Raw genomic sequence first — 9,426 nt, 5'->3', positions numbered from 1 at the left:
TAATACACTTAACAGTTTTTTTGTGTGTGTGCATGGATTTTTATTTCTGTTCGATTATAATGTGTGAATATTTGTGTAAATCAAAACACTATAAAGCATGTAAACCTCAGCTCAAAGTAGTCTGTATCCTCTCTCTTCTATTTGTCAACTCACTCCTAGATAGTAACTGCAGAAGATTCGGCCTGATTCTTCATATCTACACACCCACACAAGCACACATTCATAAATAACTTATATATGTTTTCTTACTAAAATATAAATATTTTACATGATTTTGAAATGAGTTTATGCTTAGAATATTGTTACTTCCAATGTAACAATTTATTTGAAAACATTTAACTTTTTTGCTCTTAAAAATAAATTGTAATGAACATCATTTTACATAAATATTTGATTACCCTATCAACAAATACATATCACTTTGGCTGGTGTGTTTTTGAAATTTTATTATTTTAGTAATAAAATTTATTTAAAAAATATATAGGGGACAGTGTGTGTGTATATCTATACGTACACACACACTGTGTTTCCTATTCTAATTGTGTTATTCAATGTATAAAGTAAAAATCTATTCTTAAGACTTACTTAACAGATTGTTAGTATCATGGGCAAAAGATATAAAATGGATCATTTTCATAAATAAGACATGATACCAGTTGATATATGTTTTAATAATAACTGCTCCTATCACTTCTGTGCATATGTAGCCATGTACATGTTAGTTAACCTTAACATCCATATTGTTCCAGTGAAGTGGGAAGCGAGGGTCTTAAGTACTCACAGAACTCCAATAAATATAAAAAAGTCAAACATTCAGGGAACGTATATTCAATTAGAAACACAGCAATTAAGAAAAAATGTATTTAGTTATATATGTATGTATATAACTGTTAATATGTATGTATGTTGACAAAGATAGATAACATGATCCTTTGAAAATGAAATGAGACCATGTCACATTGATATCAGTTCATAATTATTAAAGGTGGGTTAAAGTGATATTTAAAATATTTCACACTTTCTACATGAAGGCCATTGAAACATGAAGAAATAATACACCATATATTTCTGATTTTATATATGATTAACAAATCATACACAGCTATAAATGTATGGATATGTATATACCATTATTCTCTTAAGAAGTCATGGTCATTTTGTGTGCAAAGGACAGTTACTGTATTATATTACCTCCTAGTGTCTTAATGCTTATACTTACCTGTGAAACTTTCAAAGGGAGACTAAAGAAAATTAGGTATTTGCTCTAGATGAATTTTAATTTGATACCAATAATATGGTGATTTGTGGAAGAAATATAAAATGCTAAAGCTTAATCCAATATACTACTCAAGGCAATTTTTATTTTACATTTTTACTATCTGATTTAACCTATAGAAATATAGTGCCCTTATTTAATCAAATTTATTATTTTATGCTAATATCAAATAGGACCTGTAAATGTCAACCAACTACTAACATTCTTACATTCATATACATTAAAAAAAAAAATTAAGCATGTGAGCCAGAGCAAAATGAAATGCTTTCTTTCATGAATCAAATGTGTTATCAATTTAGCTCTATAATTTAAAACAGAAATGAATATCAGCAAATTTGAAGCCAGTAACTACCATATAATCCTGGTTACTGAGTCTCTGACATGTTTCTCAGCTTCATCACTGAAAACCAAGACATATTTTAAGCCAGAATTTGATAATTTGCTAGTCAACAAGGATGCCATGAATTTGAAATCAAGACAAAACTATTTTCTTAAAGACTTCCTTGAAAATCTGTTATTAACCCATTTCAAGAAGATAATTTACTAGATCTATTTGTGTTAATGACAATAATATTAGCTAATGCTTTGTAAGCATTCACTGTGAGGCCAGCAAGCTATAAACTTTATGTGCCCATAAAGTAATTACATTTTCTGAATGTTTCTTTTCAGGTGAGAAAATGACATATAGAGAATAGGCAGTCTCCACAATGTGACACAGTAAGTAACTGACTCTCTGGATTGAAACCCAGACTGTCTGGCTACACAAACTGCTGTTAATACAGAGCCTGTTACATACATTTTTAATTTTTTCTATAGCCTGAAAGATAGTAACAGTTTTCAGAGAATGTGGACACATATTTGTTGGATAGGAACAAAAGTTGATGCTTTCCAAGAAATTAATCGCTGTTAACTTTGATTGTCTTCTTTATTTTTCATCTCCCAACTTTTTGTTTGACCACTTAAGCTAGTCTATGAGTTAAGGATGGCTTTGGTAGCTTGGCTAACATATGACTCTGAATCTACAATAGTAGAATAAATAAGAAATTCCATAGTTTATGTAGAAAAATGTTGGTAGAAAGAGGAAAATATCCATATAAAAATATAATAACAGTAATTCATATGCTCAGATATCAGATATTCTTTGCTGGTATAGCCGTTAATCTGGAATTGCAAGCTTATCTTTGTTCATTTCCTAATGTTCCCAGCAGATACTCCTATTAGATGTGCGATGTTTAAAAGTATCTTGAGAGTTAAGTTCACTCATATCATTATCACTTATCTGTGGTAGCTTCTTTAGGGTGTATTGTGTGATGATCCATCAAAGATTGATTATTAAGGCATCAGAATTGACTTAGTATGGAAATTTTCTCTATGAATTAGGCAAGTATTTCTCTCCAGTACATTTGAAAAATGACAGAATCATTGTAGTTAGGCATTGTGGGAAATACAGCAGAATCATTTGTTTATCTATGTGGAGTCAGCAATAATGACTAGCTTCAGAAATCATGGGTATTCAGTAGACAATTGCTAAAATTAATTGCAAAAAATTGGAGTTTAAAATATGATTTTTTAAAGATTTATTTATTTATGCATACAGGAACTGGGGTATAGGCCAGAGGTCCAGGGGGTGAGAGAATTCACCAGAGACAAAAAGGGGAGCAGAACAGGCAGACTGATTGAAATAGCACTGTTGAGGGAAGCAGCAGGTGAGACAGGAGAGGTCTACTGTGTCATGTGGGTCACCTCCCTGGCATAATTGAACTTGTGTTCCAGTGGCTGTGGATAGCTTCCTAGTATTGTGTTTTAACCCCTTGTACCACGAGGGAGACCCCTTAAATGGCTTATAGTCAGAAAGTGAAGATGCTTACAAATGGCTTAAGCCACCTATAGACTATATGCGATACTAAAAATCAAAATTAAAAACACACACACAAAAAACAAAACAAAACAAATAAACAAAACTCTGAGATACTGTGAAAAATAGGGTCGTTACCAAAGGGGTAAAAATGTGATAAATCGATAAAATGTGATTAAATACACAAAGCACTTATAGTTTGAAGATACAAATTTAATGCATGAAACAAGAGAAGAATTAGGCATCAAAGATTTGTCAGGCTCTAAAAGGATATGTAACCCAGAATCTGGGAAGATGAATCTGAACAAAACTAGTAAGAGTTTGAAAAATCTAAGAAAAATACTGTTTACCATGTCTTTGAAGTGATTTAATAACTTTGGATTTCCCTTCTCTGTGAAATAGGAAAATGAGGGAAGCATTTCAATGGTAAGCTCATTAGCTTCTGCCAAATCACAGTCAATTTCGAGAACAGCAGATCTCTAAAAATTGAAGAATTCCAACCCCACCCGCCCAAATACACTGAAATTTCTTATCTGAAAGGAAAAGAAACAGTGACAAGATGTGTCGCTTTGAGTGCCTGGTCCTTCCTCCTTTTGTGGAATATGAGGAGGAAACAAGTCTGTAATGACTGCACCTTCGTTAGTGACTGGGACCAGTGACGGGCTTCATCCCAGTCTCCATCAACCTTAATGTCCTGTCAGCTGGTCTTCTCATTTCCCAGCCTACATCTATGCACCATACATTTCTTCAGTTTAGTCAGTAATTCTTTTTCTTTCACTCTTACCTGAAATATAAATTGTGCTTACATGTTTAACATCTGAGGAAACAATTACAATCAAGGTCAAATCAAATAATTTATGTCTCTCCTCACCTCCCCACTCCACCCTTCCCTTTCTTCATCTTATTCTCCTCTTTTCCTCTTCTATTTTCAAATGAACTGTGTGGATTTACCTTAGAAATTTTAGAAGTTATATGTATATAAAAACATTCAAAAACATACACATAAGTGTTTTCTATTTAATTCCAACTCGGTGATTTCTCTGCCCATACAGGGCACATCTCAGAAGTGGTTATTATTGTTTGTATTCCCCATCTAGTATTTAAAGTATCTTTTCTTACAGATTTGTGAGGCTCCCCACTAATAGGAAAGTTGAATAGATATCCCAGAGTTTAAAGAGTTGATTTTCTTTATCCCAGAGTTTAGAGAGTTGATTTTCTTTGACCTTTGGTGTGTACAGGCTGAGATGAATAAAATTTTGATTGTGTACACTATGCAATGCTGATCAGTCACTTCTAGATATTTCTGTCTATTCTGGGGTCTTAATATGCTTGGGCTCAGAGATTGATATGTATTTGTACTGATTCATAATTTTATTTATTCTTAAATAGGTGGTTTAATTCATAGTCTCATGGTTTTTATGGAAAGAAAAGTAAAACTAAAGCAGAGAGACCCATGTTTCATTTTATTCCACTATTCTTATACAATTTAAAGAAATTATTATTTAAAATCATAGTTAAGGCCCTCCCTGGTGGCGCAGCGGGTTAAAGCACAGCACTGAGAAGCTAAAGCCGCTTCCGCATGAGTTCCATCCCCGCCTGCCCCAGAGGTGACCACATGGCGCGGCAGACCTCTCCTGACCCGCCCGCTGCTCCCCTCAGCAGTGTACTTTGTCGATCTGCCTGTTCTGTTCCCCACTCTGTCTCTGGTGAACCCTCTCGCCGCCCCTGAGCCTCTGGCCTGTACCCCAGTTCTGTATGTACAAATAAATAAATCTTTAAAAAAAAATCATAGTTAAGATTCAAAGATGCTTAGAATTCAATGTGGAAACACCATTCTAGTCTTTGCACATGAAATATAAAATAAATCCAGAAAATTCAGTGACACGTAGTCATTTTGCTTTCTGCCATGGTCTCACTACACAATTAAACCCCACATATTAACTTTTAAGTGGTCTGTCCCACTTTTTCCCCCCTTTTGTGTGAGTTAAATGCTATTTTACTTTTTAATAATTCAAATAAGTATCTGTACTTACAGATATTACAAATTATATTAGAAGGCATGATAAAAAAAATTGGAGTTTTTCCTAAAGTACAATTATTTTAAGTTTGTTGTTAATTCAGTCTATGAGGACATATCAACAGATTATAACAAAGAGGAGGAAGCATAGTGGACTGCAGTAGAAGGCTGGAGATGCCTTGGTGGGAGCATATTGAGGAGATCCCACCTTAGGAAGTAGAATCCCATATTTGTGACTCATATACAAAATGTAAAGCAGTGTTAATAATGGATTACTCAAAAATTAAAAGCAATAGACAAATGAACTACTTTGACACATGTTTGACTAATGTGACAAAAGTATCCACTAAGTTAAGTGATGTACTTTTTCATAGGTATTTACAGATGGAACAACCATGTTGAATTTTTGCTTACCTAGTTTATTTCCCACATAATTGGCAACTCCCAACATATTTTTCTGCCGCATGTGCATATATGTATATTCCACACACATAATATGTGTGTAGTATCAGATCTCTAAATTAAAATTGCCTAAGAGCTTTAGATAAATATATCAAATACTTTATCGCAATTTTCTGAAAAGCTAAGAATTAAATAATTCAAGTATATTGCCAGTCTTCATCATTTTTTTAAAAAAACTGATTGTAAAACTTATTTTTTAAATTATGTTCTAGTTGAGCATTGTGAAAATAACAACAAAATTTTTATGAATTTTAACATGGTTTGTATGATAACACATTTTTATGTTTCTGATAGAATAAGATAAAGCACACTTATTAATAGCATCTGTATTTTTACATTTGAAAATAAAACCTTAGCACATAACTGGAATTTCTTCTGTAACCCCTGTAATGTTCGTGAGAGAAACTTATGTACTTTTATTACTCAAAAGTCATTTTTAAGTTGTTGACTTTTCTTGTTCACTGTCTTATCTTTCCTGCCTCCAACAAATTCAATCTATCATAGTGATCTGGCACAAGGCATAGCTATAAAAATAGTATGCAACAATTTTTGCATTGATCTTTTTTCTCTCCCAAACCAACTTGTTATTTTTGATCTATGAATATTGAGGAAATTGGCATATTATAATAACATAATTAAATATCTTAAAATGATATAAATTAATGTAGCAATACTTAAACAATGCTATATAATAAGGATGTTAGAAGTTTTAGCAGGAGTCAGTCACCAAAAGCAACAGAAGCAAGATTAGAAGTAATGCCTTTTATTTTTAAAATAACTGAAGATTTCTTTTTCATCAAGTCTTCTGGACTTCCTTATTATTATATTAATAATTTATCATTTATTGCTGAACTTACCAAACGGTGTAATGAACTGTAATTCCTCTTTTGACCTTTCCTTATTGCATTTTTATTACATAAGTATATATATTTCTACTATTGAGCTATGGTAATAATTATATATTTATATTTGCTTTAATTTTTGTTATAATTTTAAATGTTATAATATTATCATTCTTTATTAGTTTTAAATAATTTTAATTAAAATATTCCTTGAATATTTCTATTATTCAATTATATATCACTGTTTACTAATATATTGTTTATATGATATATAATTCTATAACTATTGTATGTTATTTTTAAAATAGTAATTATTTATATAACAACAGTGTCATAAAATAATCACATACACATCACCATAGTTTGGGAACATTTGGGTTGATTTCACAAATAGTTGCTATCTGTGTCAGAATTACTGCTGCATCAGGAAGGAGCACTCTCGTTAGGTAGGTGATAATGTTCATGCTAATAGAGAGGCACATACAGAATGTTTTCTATATTCAGAAAGGTTGTTTACATTAAGGCAAGTGGAAATAAACTTACTGCTGATTTAAGAAAAACAAGAACAATTTGGCGAGGTAAAAATAGGAAAGAATTCTACAGCAAATAGAAAAAGCCAAAACAGACCTAAACTTGGAAATTTACGTATAGGTACAGCATATAATTTGGTTTGAAAATTTGTTTTTAGGGAATAGAATTGGGTTAGCCTGAAAGTGAAAGAGGTGTGACATTTTAAAGCTTCTTAATTACAAAGATGAGAAATTAGGACTTTATTTGGCAGTGAGCAGAATAGTAAAAGAATTAGCTCTTTGCTTCTCTGCTAACTCTGGAGCTACTGCTTTTTGAGGGCAATACTACTATTTTATGCTTTCCATAAGTTTTTTGTAGATATGCTTACATACTTGGAATTCAATAACTTTGAACTTCCCATGATGTAGCCAAAGCTACAATGTTAGCACACAATGTTAAACAACAGTTACCACTTCCAACTTCCAGTACTTAGTATGCCTGTCAACAATTAATCTAAATATATCCAACAACTTTGCTCTACCAGTTAGGCCAGAAATCTTGATAGAGCAGGCTCTTTGTAAGATAACTAGTTCTTTTCTTCCTTACACATATTAGAATTTACCTGTAATCTAGTATCTTGATATCTATCCTTCTGAAACTAGAAAGTCAAGCAACAAGTGAAAAGGCTGGTTTCTTTAAATGACAATATGATATTATTTAAAAATATGTTCAAAACATGAAATAACTCTGCTCTTTATTTTTATTTTATCTCTTTAACCATTCAGTGTTATTTGAGTACCTCCTCTACACTAGATACTATGTAAAGTCCAAGGAATACCCTGGACTCAAAGAGTTCCAGATTGATAGATAGTATACATCATGAAACAGTTATTATAAATTGTAAGAAAAAAAGAGGTGAAATACTTGCTAAAATCCCAAAAGAAATAGGTCTTAATCTTCAACAGAGTGATTAGTGTTATTATTGAATACTCATCTATCAAACAATAATAGTAATCAGTACATAAGCATTCTTGTATAGAAACTGCAAGTTGAACAATAATAATATGTTTTATAACTGTTGTGGATTCAAGGCCTTTTCTATTAAGTTATAAGGTTAAGCAAAGATTCAACAGTGAAACCTTCTCTGCATCATCCCAGTTTTAGTGCCTGTGCTGCCTTAGTAGACAGAACTTCTCAGTAACCAGAAAGATAAATTCATGTCTTTTGTGGCAACATGGATGGAGCTGGGAAGAATTATGTTCAGTGAAATAAGTCAGAAGGAAAAGGATAAAAATTGGGTGGTTTCACTTATATGTGAGATATAGAGAAAGCAAAGGGTGAGAACTTGCGAGCTGACTGTAGATCTGAGACATCCAAGAGGGCAAAGGGAGAAGGAGGGGTCAAAACAAGGGAGGGAAGAGCACAGGGGACTGTGGTGATGGATCAAGTTGCTATGGTAGTTGGAGAGCTTTGGGGACTACACCTGAGGGAAGAAATAATGTGAAAGAATATTATGAGAAAATTTTAGCCAGTATGTATATTGGTTAAGTGCTTTACTTTTCAAATATACAGTATGTATACTGTATAATACTTTGGTAAATTTAACATTTTATTTAATAAAATTATCTAATTTAATTTTATTAAATAATATATATATTATTTTATTTTATTTATTTTATTTAAGAAATATATATTTAAGAAATAGGGGGGAAAAAGTGAAACCTGTGTTTTCTATATCCAGCCTCCAACTCTTCCTCAGGGAGGAAGTTTTACATACTCTGTTCTGATGTCTTGGAAGTTGAAATTATGATGGATGTGTGAATCCAGATGAGAAAAGTTTTAGTTTGTTAGTGACATATATTATGAATCTGACCACCATTCTTTATGTATTGAACATAGTAGTTTAGTGGCTATGTTTGAATCCTTATCCAATCTAGTTTAGAAATTGCAGACCTAAAACACTGAGAATTTAAATGATTTACCCCTGAGTCACAAGGTGGTCTTTTAAAAATTGAATTCAGAATCTTAATTCTTTCATTAGAGCATGAAGTGGAAACTGGAACCTTCTAATTCCTGCCCACAAGTGTATTTTCTTATGCACAGGATGTATTTAAAATGTACTAAATTTCAGGGAGAATTTTAAATAGGACTAAATATTTCCCTTATTCCACTTAAACTATCCACAGAGCTGGCAAATTCCTAACATTTGACTTTGTTCAAATCAACTCTATTTGTGTGGGTCTAACACACCTTTTCCACAGTTAGAAAGATAACAGAACCATAGAAGCTGACACACAGACTTGGAATGATCTTTATCTCTCTTGTGGTAATATGATTCTGCTGTGTGACCAAGACTCCTGGAACCTTACCTCAAACCCACATATCAACAAGATACTGGATCTTGAATAACAAATTAAGGGAATGAGAGTGAAAAGCAGAGAAAGCATTCTCGTCAATAATAGAA

The sequence above is a fragment of the Condylura cristata genome, unplaced genomic scaffold, assembly GCF_000260355.1.
Source record: "Condylura cristata isolate star-nosed mole 26May11 unplaced genomic scaffold, ConCri1.0 scaffold00030, whole genome shotgun sequence".
NCBI lineage: Eukaryota > Metazoa > Chordata > Mammalia > Eulipotyphla > Talpidae > Condylura > Condylura cristata.
The sequence above is the reverse complement of the archived record's forward strand: the minus strand, read 5'-3'. Positions refer to the sequence as shown.